General features: G+C 35.9%; 1 protein-coding gene across 1 annotated transcript in view; it reads right to left on the bottom strand.

Annotated features, from left to right (window-relative positions):
* Positions 1-17434, bottom strand: part of KIF26B (kinesin family member 26B) — a 612624-nt gene that overhangs the window by 455917 nt on the left and 139273 nt on the right. The gene's annotated exons all lie outside the window — the stretch shown is intronic.

The following is a 17434-nucleotide window of genomic DNA, read 5'->3' as shown; positions in this document are numbered from 1 at the left end:
CTCTGTGAACTTCTTCATATGATTACTCAGTTGCCTTTTTACCCTAAAAGATCCCCTGAAGTCTTCTCATATTGGAAGATCCTTCCTCCCCAGCATCCTCTTCCTCCCATTGGTGAGTTCCTTCTAGAACCTCCATTTTGAAGAAAAGCTATGGCCATCCAACCTCCACTCCTTTCCAAAAGGAGTACTTCTTTCTCTGACTCTTCTGCCCTCCCCACTTCCTCTGAGCCTTTTTTTCTACCTATTAAGTGTTATCTTTCCCCATTAGAATATAAGCTCCTTGAAGACAGGAACTGTCTTTTTGTGGGTATTTGTATCCCTAACATGATGCCCAGGACACAGTATAAATGTGGGAAGGGGAGAGGAAGGAAAGAGATTTGATTTGACAGGTATCATCTCCCAGATCAACTTGTCCATAACAGAAGGGAGAAGTATATTCTTAACACCCCAAACTCATTTTCTAAATGCACTTTCCCACAAAAATATTATTCTGCATATAACTTTTATTGGCATTAGCACAATATCATAATTCAAGTATATATAATTGAATGATTGGATTTTTGTGGGTGGAACTGAGAATCCCACTTTCTCTCCCTCCCTCTCCCTCTCCTGCCTCCCCCTTCTTTTCCCCCCTCTCTCATTCTCTCTCTCTCTCTCTCTCTCTCTCTCTCTCTCACACACACACACACACACACACACACACACACTCGGTATGTTCCATGTCCCTAAATGCACGTTACAATTATCTTTTGGAATATAAGTATGAATTAAGTAGACTCTATTTGTTGTAGTAATAATAATAATAACAACAATGATAATAACATCAAATTGCATTTTTAACTTGGCATTACATTGGGCTGCAAAGTACGCCTATCATTTCATTTCATTCCCATAAGAACCCCACAAAATGGGTGGATAAATTGCAATTATATTATCTGTACCATATGGTCTTTCTCAGTGATTTCATAATTTGTTCACACATTCACTAAAGAGATATATATTGGGCACTCAATAAGTTCAGTATTTAGTGTTAGGTTCTCTGAAAGATGTTCATATGCATGAGGCATGGTCCCTGCCCTCAAGCAATTTATACTCTAATAGGGGAAATGATTGTACAAATAATTATAATACAAAACAGAATTCAATCAATCTAATTCAGCAAACATTTATTAAACTCCTATTATGTGTCAGGTGCTCTGCCAAAGATAGAAATGGAAGAAGTCTTTCCCCATCCCAGAGAGTGAGCTTATGTTCTGCTGGGGAAAACAATGTGTATACCATTAAGTATGTGATAAAAAAAAAAAAAAAGTATTGTAGAAATTCAGATACACACAACAAATGCCATTCAGCTATCAGGAATGACTTCATGGTGGCAATCTCATTGGAGTGGGACTTGAAAAATTTGTCCAGGCTGAATCTGGGATGTTAGGGATTACATATAGAAGAAACAACATGAGTAAAAATGGATAGACAAAAGGAAAGGGTGCACAATCTTGTTGCATATATTTTCAGGTAATTTATGTCATGTTGTTTCATTAAACCATTTTTTTCTTCTTTCTTTTTAAACTGTTGCAAGTGAGGAATCTCTGAGTCAGGAGGAAGGGATATGTTCAGAAATGAATATGATTGTAAAAGAAAAGGCACAAATAAAATAATTAAAATAATGTGGAGAATGATTAGAGAAGAATCAGAAATTCATTTTGAAGAAATCAATCATTTCTCTAATTTGTATTGGTAGAGAAGCAATTTGATATGCTAAAACACTAAATTAAGGGTCAAAAGAGACATAGATTTGAATCCTGGACAACTATGACTTGGGAAAGTTAATCAAATTCTTTGGCCCTCAGTTTCTTTACCTATTAAGTGGGAATAAAAAGTTATCATCTACTGAACATGTAAGAAAAGTATTTTGTAAGTGCTATGTAAACCCAAATTTTTTCTCTTACTAGATAATCAATTCCTTGAGAACAGGAAAAGGATCTGATTTCATTTTAGTGTACCCAGCTCTTAGCATAATGCTTTACACATGGTGAGTCCTTGATAAATGTTTGTTGAATTGAAGTGAAATATGGCTGAAAAACTTAAATTGAGCACAGGTCATAGAGAATCTGGAATCCTAAACTAAGAAGTCTTACTTTTGTAGGTAATAAGGAGCCAGTGAAATTTCTTTTTGAATGGGGGGAGTGACCTAACCAGAAATGTGTTTTAAGAAGAGTAATCTTACACTGCCATCGATTCCCACTCACAATGTCTTTTCTACTAAGGGATTTTTACATAATCCCGGACATACACTTATATAAAATAGGTAAAGAAATCAAACACTTACTGATAATAAATCATAAAGAAATTATTTTAAAACAAATCTTTGGTATACACATAATTTGCCATTAATTAAAAGCAAATTTACATACTAATGAGATGGATGTGCTTGTATATTTTTACATAAAGAATTAAATCTTGGCAGAATATTTGAAACCTTTTACTTTTGCCAAATTTGAGTTATGCAAACCCATATGGGATTGTGTCTCAAAATATGAGAAGCTTTGATATATAGGATAAATTCGAAAAAAGGAGAAAATTGGAGAGAGAGAAACCAGTAAGGAAGCTATTGAAATGAAATATAAATGCAGAGGAATACTATAATGCCATAAGACAGGATGAAGGCAATATGTTCAGAAAGACCTAGAAGACTTGTATGTAACAGATACAGAATAAAGGAAGCAGAATCAGGAGAACAATTTATATAATAACATCATCATTAGCCAAGATAGCCAACTTTCAAAAACTAATTAACTCTGATCAACACAATAACCAACAACAGATCTGAAACATGTTATCCACCTCTTGATAGGTGATGGACTCCAGAGTGCAGATTAAAGCATGTTTTTTTTTTTTTTTCCTTCCTTTCCTCCTTTCTTTCTTTTGGATGAGTAATGTGGGACTTTGTTTTGCATGTTTCTGAATTGCAGATTGTTTGTGTTGCAGATTTCTGAATTATTGATAAGGGATAAAAAGAGGAAACAGAAGATAGTTTCATTAACATAAGAAAATATAAGCAATGAAATAGGCTGAGGAACTGGGCAGGGGAAGGTTGAAAATGATGAATTATACTGTAGACATGCTGAATTTAAGATTCCAGCTAGATATCCCCATAGAGAAGTTTAATAGCCAAATTAAAATTAAGGGGATATGAGGAATTAGGGCTGCCAGATATTGATTTAGAACTTATCTGCACAGAGGTAGTACTTGACCATGGGAGTAGATGAGATCATCAACCGAATGGAGAGATAGAAAGGGTAAAAGATCTATAAACATAGGATTAGGAAATACACCCATCTGTAGGGGAAAGAGGAGAAATGGAGATAAGAATGGGTATACACATATAAAAAGAAGGAAAAAAAGGTGATCTTGAAAGGAGGCATTTCCCTTTGTCTGTTTAGTTTCTCCATGAATTCATTACATTCTAAATTCTGCAATTATTTTCCTGAGGCAATTGGGGTTAAGTGACTTGCCCAAGGTCACACAGCCAGGAAGTGTTAAGTATTTGAGTCCAGAGTTAGGGTAAAAAGGCAACTGACTAATCATATGAAGAAGCCCACAGAGTTAGATGGGAGAATGTGAAAGACAGTTATTAATGTTTATTTTTTTTTAATTTCTGTCATACTGTAGCTTCACTCTTTTAAAGTGTATATTTAGATTCACTCATTTGCAAACCAATCAGAACTAGATTTTAAGCCCAAGTATTCTATTCCAGTGATAACTATTTTTTGGAAAAGGGGTACAGTCTGGACTTGCAATTTCATTAGTACAATATAGGGAAAGTTCAGATGAGGAATTTCTTTGTACCAAAGTAAGTTGGCTCTTTGGGGGGCAAAGTTTGGGAGCTTATTGCCTTTGAGAGAGAGCTTGAAGCAATGGGAAACTAAATTAATTGCCCAGGTCCACGGTGAGTATGTGGCAAAGGTTTAACTCCCTTTGCAAACATACACACACACCAAAAAAAAAAAATCATAGTTTTTTAAATAAAGAACCAAGAAAATAAAAATAAATTCTTCCAGAGCCCACAGAAAACATTGCCATCTACTAATGAAAAACCCTTTGCCAAATACCTGTAGAGGTTCAGTTAGGGAGAGTCATTCCCTAGGTAGAATGCCTAGCTGGCATTGCTTCTCACTAATCCTTGGCAGACACTGCTGATGGTGGTTTTCCCCAGTTCCCAAGAACTCCCTCCCTCTTTTCCCAAATTCCTGGAATATATCTGGACCTTCGCTGAGGTGCTATAAGCCTAAAAGCCTGCCAAAGAGCCTCAATTTCTCTACATTTTTATTTCAAATCTCTCAACCATTGTTTCAGAAAAAAAAAAAAAAAGGTAGAAAGCTAGCCTCAGGAAGACCTGGGGTCCTCCTGCCAGAGCCAAAAACTGGCTGGCTGATTTGGAAGCTTTGTCATGCTCCTAGTAACTTTTAAGACTACAAGTTTAGAGAAAGCACCAATCTGAGAGAGAATTTCTCATCACGCACTTCCTATACAGATGAAATCACAGGATCTATCAAAAATAAGAAATAAATGAAAAGAGGGATGGAGGGAGGGAGAAGGCAATGATGATGATATTTGTAACTATGTCATTAAAAGAATAGAATCATGTACACCATGAGTGGGGTTAACCCTACAAGAAAGATAAGACACTTTTCCCTCTGATAAAAAAAAAACTAAGAAGGGAATAGATGAAAATATGAAAAATTTATGAAACAAGTTGTGCACATGGCTTTTTTAAAAGAAAATTCCAAATCAATTTTTTTTATCAGTTGTCCAATTTGCTTGAACATCTACACTCATCTCTGAACATAAATATCAATGTGTTTCCCCTTTCACAAGGCATTTCAGAGATGTTTTTGCTATTAACTGCTAAGCCTGTTTCTTGTCTTGTGCCTCCCTAGAGAACTTAATCATAGAACAGAGTTCTCTTTGAAATCAATGGGAGTTCCATGCTCAGTCTCTTTTTTTAAAATGGGGGATTAAGGGAATGAGGAAAAGGGTACCTTGAGAACATGGCTCTATGCTGGCATAAAGAGATGAGGTCAAAATTCTACTCTTATTTTCTAGAAGCATATTTGTTATTCATGTTTTCCTTCTCCCCCCTAAAAAATATGCAAATTCCCCTTCCTTCTGCCTCCACCATGGCCCCAAATATGTAGCTGGTTTATGTCTAAGGAAGAGAGTTATTCTTCACTTTTCTTTCTTTGCTGTAATGTGATCTGCCAGACAGTGCTATCCTCTGGGAGACTCATTTGAAGTAGGAAAGATTGGGGGCGGAGCCAAGATGGCGGAGAAGACACACGCAACTTTCTAAGCTCTTCTCTTACCCTCGTTACCAATATTATATCGAGCCTCAAAAATAGTCTTGACTGCTACAATTCGGAAAGATAAGAAGTAGAACAACTCACCTGCCAAAGAAAATCTGCAGTCTCGCCAAAAAAGGTTGGTTACGGGGCCAGGGGGGAGATCGGCGCAGACGGGGAGAGAAATTAGGTTCCGAGGAGAGTCTCAAACTGAGGGTGAAAGCACAGATCTCAGCACAGCTCGCAGCCCCAACCCGCAGTAAGGGCTTTTCCTTGGGCAGTTGTGATCCTGCACGCAGGAGGGACGCAGCCCTGGGTTAGCCTCCAATCTGCACAGTGGGAGCTTGGCTAGGGGCCATAGAGCTTTTCCAGGGACGATTTCCATCGCGGAGAGACAGTGGGGCAGAGTTCAGGGCGGTCTGCCGGTCATGCCAGCTGCTAAACCACAGTCCCACAAGAGGCCCGGCCTGGGGCAGTGACACTTTCCACCACTTAGTCTCCTAGCCTAGGGCAATCGATAATCCACTCAGCCCTACTAAGCCGTTTGATAGCTCGGCCAGTGCTGAATCCACTTCCTGTTGGGGGAAGTGAAAACTCTCACCTCAGAGCACTCCCATACCTGAGCCGGAAATCGCTAAATCTTTCCCTGCTCTGCAGAGGAAGCTGGTAACCCCCTTGCCTAGGAGACTACCCTAAAGGCTTTAAAACATGAATAAAAGATGAAAAGAACAATCGACAGCTTCTATGCAGAAAAAGAGCAGGTCAAGCAAACCTGAAGAGACCTCAAACAGCAAAATGCATCAGACTGTCCTCCCTTTTACATAATCTCTCATAGAAGAGACCATTAAAAGTCTCAAAAGAGAGTTAGAAGATAAATGGGGAAAGGAAAGAGAAGCCTTATAAGAGGCAACAACTTCCTGAAATACTAATTGAAAAGTTAAAAATTCTCAGGAAGTGCAAATTGTGAATTGGAAAAATAAAAAATCACAGGAAAGTAAGAATTGAATTGGAAAATAAAGAATTCACTAGAAAGTAGGATTTGTGAATTAGAAAAGACAAAGAATCTTGAAGAAAGTAGGATCCGTGGAATTGGAAAAGACAAAGAACTACCTTAAGAAAGTAGGATCTGTGAATTGAAAAAGAAAATAATCTACTAAAAAAAAATTAGTGAAATGGAAAAAATTCCACAGACCAAAACAATACATTCAAAAACTCAATTGACATATACAGAAAGTAAGTAAAAAAAGCTAATGAGAAAATAATTCTTTAAAAAATTAGAACTGATCAAATTGAAACTAATGATGCATTGAGACAGCAAGAATCAGTCAAGCAAACCAAAAAATGACAAACTGAAAACCATGAATTATCTACTGCTAAAATGACAGACTTGGAAAATAGATCTAGGAGATAATCTGAGATTATTGACTTTCCAAAACTATGATGAAAAAAGAGCCTAGATACTATTTTACAAGAAATCATCAAAGAAACTGCCAGATGTAATAGAATCAGAAGGTCAAATAGGATTGAAAGAATTACCAACACCTTCTGAAAGAAACCCTAAAATAAAACACCAGGAATATTGTGGGCAAAATTTCAGAACTATCGATAAAGGAAAAAATCTAAGCAGCCAAAACCATTTAAATACTGAGGTGCCAATAGGATCACCCAGGATCTGGCTGCCCTACATTAAAGGAAAGAAGGGCCTGGAATATGATATTCCGAAGGCACAAGAACTTGGATGCAGCTCAAGAATGAAACTACCCAGCTAGTGAGCATTTTCTTCCAGGGAAGAAGATGGACATTTAATGAAACAAATGAATTCCATTTGTTTCTGAGAAAACTCAAATTAAACAAAAATTTGATCTCCAAGAATAGAACTCAAGAGATGCAGAAAAAGGTAAAAATAACTCTTGAGAATTGTATTTCTGTTGTGGATATACAAAAAAAATACATGTAAAATTTGATAGTACTGATATAACATAAAAAAAGGGAAGTAGATATGGAAAAGGGATGATGGCAGAATAAGGTGGGAAGGAGGGATAAAAAGAGGGAAACCACATCCCACAAAGAGGCTAAGGAAACTTACTCAATCTGAGGGAATTTAGAGAGGGGAGGAACATTGTGTGAATCTTACTCCATCAGAGTTGGCCAAAGGAAAAATAATTGACATTTGTTTTAGAGAAAATTCTCTCCCTCATTAAAAACGGGGAGAGGAAAAGGAAAAGAAAAAGAGTAATAAGGGAAGGAAGGGGAAAGACTCAAACGGGGAGGGAGGGATTATAAAGAGGATAAGCATCGTGATACAAGAGGGGTACATAAGTTTAAAAGGGGAAAGAGGGTTGGGGAGGCAAGAATAAGTAAAGCACAATCTGGGGTTATTAGGATGGCAGGAAATACAGATTTAGTAATTCTAACGTAAATGTAATGGGATGAACTCCCCATAAAGAGGAGGCAGATAGCAGACTGGATCAAAAGTCAGAACCCTACAATATGTTGTTTACAAGAAACACATTTAAAGCAGGGGGATACATAAGAGTAAAGGTAAAAAGGCTGGAGCAAAATCTATTATGCTTCAGGTGAAGTCAAAAAAAAAGCAGGGAGCATCCTTATCTCAGATCAAGCAAAAAAGAAAAATGATCTAATTAAAAGAGATAAGGAAACTCAATCATCCTCAAATAAAGGGTACACTAAACAACGAAGCAATATCATTATTAAACATATATGCACCAAGTGGTATGGCACTCAAGCTTCCCAAAGGAGAAGTTAAGAGAGTTGCCAAGAAGAAATAGACACAAAACTGTAAATAGTAGGAGATCTCAACCTTTGTACTCAGAATTAGACAAAATCAAACACAAAAACAAATAAGAAAGAAATTCAAAGAAGTAAACAGAATATTAGAAAAAAATTAGGTATGTTGGATCTTTGGAGAAAAATTGAAATGGAGATAGAAGGGAATATACTTTCTTCAACAGTGTCATGGAACCTATTCAAAAATTGACCTACTATTAGGACATAAAGACCTCATAAATCAAGAAAGCAGAATAGTAAATGCTTTCTTTTCAGATCATGATGCAATAAAAACTACATTCAACAAAAAATTAGGGGAAATGACCAAAAGTAATTGAAACTAAACAACTTCTATCTTAAAGAATGATTGGGTGAAGCAGCCAAATTATAGATACAAATTAATAATTCACTAAGATAAGCATGACAATGATGAGACATCATACCAAAATTTGTGGGATGCAAACAAAGCGTAATAAGAGGGAATTTTATATCCTTAGAGGCTTACTTGAATAAAACAGAGAAAGAAAAAGATTAATGAATTGGCTTGCAAACTAAAAAAACTAAAAAAAAGACAAATTAAAAACCCCTAATCAAATACTAAATTGGAAATTCTAAAATTAAAAAAGGAGAAATTAAAAAATATTGAAAGTAAAAATCTATTGAACTAATTAATAAAACTAAGAGTTGGTTCTATGAAAAAGCCAAAAAATAGATAAGCCTTTGGTAAATCTGATTAGAAAAGGAGGAGGAAAATGAAATTAGTAGTCTTCAAAAATGAAAAAGGGAGAACTTTTCCACCAAGGAAGAGGGAAATTAGAGAAATAAGTGAGGAGTTATTTTGCTCAACTTTATGCCAATAAATTTGATAACCTAAGTGAAATGGATGACTACCAAAAAATATAGACTTCCCAGACTAACGAGGAGGAAGTAATTGTTGAATAGTCCCATTTCAGAAAAGAAATAGAACAGGCAATTAAACAACTCCCTAGAAAAAAATCCCCAGGACCAGATGGATTTAACATTGAATTTTACCAAACATTTAAAGAACAATTGAGCCCTAATGCATATAAATATATTTGATAAAATAGGAATGAAGGAGTCCTACCAAATTCTTCTATGACACAGACATGGTAACTGATACCTAAACCAGGTAGGCTGAAAACAGAGAAAGAAAAGTATAGACTCAATCTCCTAATGAATATTGATGCTAAAATCTTAAACAAGATATTGCAAAAAAGACTACAGAAAATCATCTCCCAAGATAATACACTATGATCAAGTAGGATTTATACCAGGAATGCAGGGCTGGTTCAATATTAGAAAACTCATCAATATAATTGGCCATGTGTAATAACCAAATTAACAAAACCAATGACATCTCAATAGATGCAGAAAAAGCATTTGATAAAATCCAACATCCATTCCTATTAAAACACTTGAGTATAGGAAAAATGGACTCTTCCTTAAAATAATCAGCAGATCTATTTAAAACCATCGTAAGCATCATATGTAATGGAGACAAACTGCAAACCATTCCTACATAAGATCTGAGGAAACACAGTTGCTCCACTATCACCAAGCATTATATTTAATATTGTATTAGAAACGCTAGCTATAGCAATAAGAGCTAGAAAGAGATTAAAGTGAATAAGAATAGGCAATGAGGAAGCCAAATTATCACTCTTTGCGATGACATGATGGTATACTTTAGAGAACCCAGAGATTCTAAGCTAAAAAGTTATTAGAAATAATCCACAACTTTAGCAAAGTTGTGGTTATAAATAAACCCACATAAGTCATCAGCAATTCTTATATATCACTAATAAAATCCAAGTCAGGTTACAAAGAGAAATTCCATTTAAAGTAACTACTGATAATATAAAATATTTAGGAATCTATCTGCCAAGGAAAATCAGAAACTTTATGAGCAAAATTACAGACCACTTTCACACAAATTAAGTCTGATCTAACAATTGAAAAATATTAAATGCTCTTGGATAGGAGCGAGCAAATATAAAAAGATGACAATATTACCTAAACTAATCTTATTATTTAGCTATACCAATCAGACTTCCCAAAACTATTTTAATGACCTAGAAAAATAACAACAAAGTTCATATGGAAAACAAAAGGTCAAGAATTTCAAGGGAATCTAATGAAAAAAATCAAATGATGGTGGCTTAGCTGTACCAGATCTAAAATTATATTATAGAGCAGCAGTTACCAAAACTATTTGGTATTGCTAAGGAATAGATTAGTTGATCAGTGGAATAGAGTAGGTCAAGGGATAAAACAGTCAACAAAATGCAACCTAGTCTTTGACAAACCCAAAGATCCCAGCTTTTGGGATAAGAACTTACTGTTTGATAAAAATTGCTGGGAAATGGAAACTAATATGGCAGAAACTAGGCATTGATCCATACTTAACGCCATGACACCAAGATAAGAGTCAACAATGGGTTCATGACCTAGGCATAAAAGAATGAAATCATTAATAAATTAGAGGAACATAGGATAGTTTACATCTCAGACCTGTGGAAGGGAAGGTCTTTATGACCAAAGCAGAACTAGAGATCATTACTGACCACAAAATAGAAAATTTTGATTATACCAAATTGAAAAGTTTTTGTACAAACAAATCTAATGCAGACAAGATTAGAAGGGAAGCAATAAACTGGGAAAATATTTTTACAGTCAAAGGTTCTGATAAAGGCCTCATTTCCAAAATATATAGAGAATTAATCTAATTTATAAAAAATCAAGCCATTCTCCAATTGAAAAATGGTCAAAGGATATGAACAGACAATTCTCAGATGAAGAAATTGAAACTATTTCTAGTCATGAAAAGATGCTCCAAGTCATTATTAATCAGAGAAATGCAAATTAAGACAACTCTAAGATACCACTACACACCTGTCAGATTGGCTAAAATGACAGGAAAAAATATGATGATTGTTGGAGGGGATGGGAAAACTGGGACATTGATTCATTGTTGGTGGAGTTGTGAACGAATCCAACCATTTTGGAGAGTAGTTTGGAACTATGCTCAAAAAGTTATCAAACTGTGCATACCCTTTGATCCAGAGTGTTACTACTGGATTATATCCCAAAGAGATTATAAAGAAGGGAAAGGGACCTGTATGTGCATGAATGTTTGTGGCAGCCCTTTTTGTAGTGGCTAGAAACTGGAAACTGAATGGATGTCCATCAGTTGGAGAATGGCTGAATAAATTGTGGTATATGAAAATTATGGAATATTACTGTTCTGTAAGAAATGACCAACAGGATGATTTCAGAAAGGCCTAGAGAGACTTAACGAACTGATGCTGAGTGAAATGAGCAGGATCAGGAGATCATTATATACTTCAACAACAATACTAGATGATGACCAGTTCTGATGGATCAGGCCATCCTCAGCAACAAGATCAACAAATCATTTCTAATGGAGCAGTAATGAACTGAACCAAGCTATACCTAGAAAAAGAACTCTGGGGGATGACTAAAACCATTAATTGAATTCTAATCCCTATATTTATGACACCTGCATTTTTGATTTCCTTCACAAGCTAATTGTACAATAATTTAGAGTCTGATTCTTTTGTACAGTAAAAATAATGTTTTTCGATCATGTATACTTATTATGTATCTAAGTTATATTTTAATATATTTAACATCTACTGGTCATCCTGCCATTTAGGGAGGGTGGGGGGTAAGAGGTGAAAAATTGGAACAAGAGGTTTGGCAATTGTTAATGCTGTAAAGTTACCCATGTATATATCCTGTAAATAAAGGCTATTAAATTAAAAAAAAAAAAAAAAAAAAAAAAAAAAATGAAGTAGGAAAGATTGAAGAGTTGGAAGACTATCCAACAAAGTCATTAGCTTAGAGAACATCAAGTTTGTCCTATACTGCTGAGAGAGCTTCCTTCTTTCACACCTCCTCTATTTACCATATGATCTCAAGCAGGCCAGCATAATGCTATTTCTAAGCACAAACACCAAAAAATCAAGCCAAGCTCTTCTTGCTTAACTATTGCCATGCACCCAGATGCACTGGCCAGGTGTACGAGATGTAAAGTAGCCAGAGTACTCTTACATGGTTTTCTTACCAGTGATGGCTCTGAAAAATGACATGAGATTTCTTTCCCAATTCTTGTTTTGCCTGAAGCACTGTTCACACTTCCTTCACAGCTTTTTCAAATAAAATGAGAAGTCACTGTGTTCTCGGATTTTCTTGGAAGGTGTTAACAATACTTGCCCAAGTGAAAACTACCTAACCGAAATCCAAATCCATTTAGTGAAGATTATGTGGCCAAAACCCAATTGATTAGTGAGATTGAAAGGGTCACAGTGGCAACTGAAGATTGGCTGCCAATACTAAAAATGACCCCAGGTACAACAATAATCTTACCTCCTTCGTGCCAGGCTCCCTCCTCCCTGCCTGCACACACAAACAGACATTCATATTGAATTCAGAAATCCAGGTTATCATTCAACAAGCATTTAGTATGTGACTATGTGCCAGGCACTCTGCTAAGGCACTGGGGAATATAAAGACAAAAACAAACAATCTTTGCCTCCAATGATTTCACATGCTGGATGCTCAGGAAGAAGTGCTAAAGTTAACTAAAGAACCAAAGAAAAACTGGTTATTAACCCTGGTCATTGGGAAAGGTTCACACTCATTCAACTGGATCTGTTTCAGAACCAAGGCCCTAACATCTGGCAAAAATTCGGAAAGCAATAAGGCCTTTTGTATCATTTTGTGTTTGTATAGCCACTAGTATTTGGACTTTCCTAATAAATTTATACCTGACTCATCTCTTCCTCTTTGGGGACCTCATAGCACTTTGCTTGTTGCTTTCCTCAATGTTCTACATTTTCATAGAGGATCACAGAGACCTAGAGCAGAAATGGATCTTGAAGGCTTTCTAGTCAAATTCCCTTATTTCCCAGACGAGTAAATTGAGACCTAGGGTCAAGGGTAAGTAATTTGCTTTTGCCCAAGATCACATAAAGAGTTAGAGATATAATTTAATCCTGGTCATCTGACTCCAGCCTCTCTTCTTTCCAAGTACTAAGCTGCCTCCTTGTAGTTATTTATGAAGTTGCTTCCTCCAGCCTATCAGATTTTAAGTTCTAGAAAAGCTGATACTTGGCTCACCTTCTGGTACTGAATAAATGTCTCTTGTATTGAATTGAATCTGCATGAACATGATATGTTAACTTTCTTATAGTCTTTAGCTTTATTTAAAGATCAACTCAAAACCTTTCCTCATTTTCCTTTTTTTTGCCAGTGTTCCTTAAATCTTTAAATTTTCTTATATTTATTTATTTTTATAAATGCTGTATCCCATCTCCACACACTCAATACTACCTAAGTTTCCTCACGGGCAGAATGTTTTATTTTGTCTTTATAGCTGCTAGCTATTGCACATTATATACGCACACTATATATAGCAGATGATTAATAAATGTGTTTTCATTTGGTTTGAAAGATAGCATGGCTAAGATTATATATCAATAAAAGGCCTTCAACTCTTGAATTTAAAAATGGATTAACCCAACACTCTAAGTATGAATCCAAGAATATAATGGAACACATATGTTTTAATATAAGTTGGTATAAAACATGATAGCAGATTTACAAATTCCACTCACAAGATAAGCAATAAAATAGGAGAATTGGTAGATGAAACTGTTCAATTTAATTTAAATATTCAAAGGACACATGGAGGGAAAATAAGCTGCCTTTTTTTTTCTTTCTGAGTTTGAGAAATTTAAGTGAACATAAAGGCAATGGGACATCAAGTTAAAGTCAGTTATCCTTACAAATGGGTTGATTCTGTTTATGCCAGTTAAAATCTAAATAAAGGATAATTTATCATATGTGGCATCAGTCAAGAGTGGGAATTTTCTAGTTGTCCATCCTCTAACCAAGAAAACTTTATCTCTGTGTTAGTTTAAGTGCGTAGCTGTCTGCAGGCAGAATATAAGACCAGTTATCTTTGCTGAACTAAGTTTTCCCAGCTCTACAGTTCTCCAGTATACTTCATTAGAATTATCTAGGATCATAGAAATATAACCTTAGGGGTCATTGAGCCCAACTCCCTCATTTTATAAAATTACAAATGAGGAAACTGAGGTTCAGTAAAGTTACAGGGTCATACAGTCTGAGATAGAATTTGAACTAAGTTCTTCTTGATTTCAGATCCAGGGTTTGATCCATTAGGCAACACTATCTCTTTCAATTCTATTCAATAAAAGAGCATTAAGTTCAAGCTAGGTGGTGCAGTGGATAAGAGTCTAGGGCTCATATTCAGAGAAACTCTTCTTCTTGGGTTCAAATCTGTTCTCAGACATTTATTAGTTGTATGAGTCTGGGCAAGTCCCTTGCCCGTGTGTGCCTCAGTTTCCTCCTCTGTAAAATAAGCCGAAGTAGAAAATGACAGAAGGATTAAAAAATAAAAAGGATGATTCCTGCCCTCACAGAGTCTAATAAAATAGAATAGATAGAAAGATAGATTAAAACACAAAGCAGACCGGTTAGTAGATGACAAAGCCAAATTGCTAGAAGGTGCAATGAATGACTAACACAGTTCCAGAGAAGGATGCCCCCCCCCACTTCCTGATATAGAAGTGATAGATGTAAGATAAAAATAAAAAAAAAAACCGAGACTTGCACTTTGGGGCAGAGCCAATGCAGTAATTTGTTTTGTTTGACTATCATATTTGTGACAAGGTAGTTTGCCTTTTTCTCCTCACAATAGAAAAGGGGGATGAAGAGAAAAAATAAATGATTATTACATTTTTAAATGATTGTTTTAAAGTTTAGTAAGTTAATGAAATATGTTAAACTCAAATCGAATTTTTATCTACAATATAAAATGTGATTTTTATCTACAATTTACCATCTAGGCTTAAGATCCAGAAAAATTAAGTGGCTTGTTCCTAGTCCCATTCTTTGTAAATATCCAAGGAGACACGTGAGTTGAAGTTTTTTTTTTATTCCCAATCCAGCATTAGCCATTATTTCACACTGCCTCTCAAGAGTAAACCAATTTGAATACTCAATGTTTTAAAACAGAAACAATACCTTGCATCAACATGGCTTTTCTTTGAAACTGAGGGAAGAAAGCAATTTCTTCAATGGCTTCAGCAAATAAAGTCCCAGCAGTCACAAGCAGAAGGCATGTGAAAATTCCACTGCTTTGACAAGGGAGTCAGAAGCACTGAAAAGTGAACCTCGTGGAAGACAAGCCCTGTTTCCAGCTCCCAGGACCATAGTACATTAACCAAGACTCCAACACTCATCCTCAAGAAAGTCCAACATCAATGGGCCAGGCTAACCCCTTTATTGCCAGGCTGCCTGGCTGTTCATTTCTAGAAATGCCCTTCTGAAGAGAATCAAGCACTGAGTCCAAAGGAGAAAGCCCCGTTTGTCTAACAAAGCTGCACTGTCCCCACAGGAACATACAATAGGAAATGAAAGTTGGACAGAAAATCAATTCCAACAGGAAACGGGATGATCCCTGCTAGAGCTCAGCTCCAAGATATATCACCGTAATAACCCAGAGCAATGTCAGCCAGGGACCAGCAGCTTCAACTCTCACATCCCAAAGGGAAGAGAGGGAACAGCTCGTGGAAATCAGAGCAATGTGCTAGAGGCTTCATGCAGTAGGGTATCTCTGGTAGTACATGAGGCAAAAACTGACTTTAATTTTTGTTTGTAAAAGACCATGAAAATTTAATTTACTTAAGCATTCACCAAATGAGAATGTTTTTTATGATTAAAACAATAACAACAATATAGAATCGGTGTTCATTTTCTAATTTTATTGTTTTGCTCTAGACTTGTGATTTTACTATTTCAGGAATTTCATGAGGGATCTTAGGAAATTCTTGGTAAAATGTCTTATTGTTTAACTCTCTTCCATGAAGTCTGGTACACATATAGCGATTATTTTCACTGTGGTCTTTTTACAAATCTTTTTCATGAATACAAGATGACTAAAAATCTCATTGAATGATACTTCTTGTTGTCTTGGGGTGTGTATAAAACCAGTTTTACTAATTCTTTTACTTACCTCTGCAAAGGGAACCTGCAAGTCATTCTTCTATTTAAAAACTTCCTTTTTTCTTCTATTCCCTTCTTTCTTCCTTTCTCTCTTTTGTTTTCATTTGTGGTCAGTGAGAATGGCAAGAATGATAGGACTCAGTTCCTCTAGCAGCATGTTCATTGGATAAGGATCTCCCACTTAGGCTATAAATGGCCAAGCTAATCTAGGCCATGTAAGTCTCACAGAAGATCTAAAAAGTGTGACTTTAAAGTAAAGTCCTCTTAAAGTAATTTAGAGAGTGTTAACATTTGGGGAACAAGCAAAAGCCACTAGATAGGATGTGGCTATATATAATCTGAGTCAGGAAGAGCACCCAGGAATCCAAGAGGTAACATTGAGGGTGGGGAGAGTGTTCCAGGCTTGGGGCTCAGAGGTAGTTGTGTATAGGAAATGGCAAATAGGTGAGACTTTGGCTGAAATGCAAAGGGAATATAAAAGGGAGATTAGAAAGATAGTTTGGAGCCAAATTATTAGGAGCTTTAAATGTGAAACAAAAGATTCCTATTTTATCCTAGAAGGAATGGAGGGCACTGAAGCTTCTTGAGCTCTAAGCATTGCTATTCCAAATAGTGTGATACTCGTAATGCATCTTTTCAGACTGCTTAAAATGTCTGACTTGGTATGATCAGTCTACAAAATAACATAATAAAATGGCTTAAAATCTCTATTAAAGATCAAATAGCCAAAGGTCAATTATCTAATAGATGGCAGCAATGAGACAGAGCTCAAAATGGTGGCTAATCCCTAAATCTCTCATATTAGACTTGGGTTATATAATTATTTACAGCAGACTTACCTTCCTAATTATTTTGTCTTAGGTTAATGATAAAATTAGTATGCCTTTGCTGAGCACACACTAGCCAAGGGGGAAGGAAGATGACTTGAATGCTTATCTGAGTGACAGGAAAAAGTTAGCCTGGGATGAATATTCTTCTGCAAATTATCCAAAAAGAGGAAAAACCACACATGAACAATTGAGCTCTGACCATAAACTCCAAAATGGAAAATATTTTACTGAGCTAACCCAGGTTGGGGGGGGGGGAAGCATTTAACTTCCTTAAGTGGAATATGAAAATGCAGATATATGCTAACGCAATCAGTATATAACTAAACATGTCCTAAATTGCAGGACATTGGTTTCAAGAGGATGCACTAAATATAATTAAAGAAAGAAAACCTATACAAGAGT

The sequence above is a fragment of the Sarcophilus harrisii genome, chromosome 4, assembly GCF_902635505.1.
Source record: "Sarcophilus harrisii chromosome 4, mSarHar1.11, whole genome shotgun sequence".
NCBI lineage: Eukaryota > Metazoa > Chordata > Mammalia > Dasyuromorphia > Dasyuridae > Sarcophilus > Sarcophilus harrisii.
This window is presented reverse-complemented; position numbering and strand designations above follow the sequence as displayed.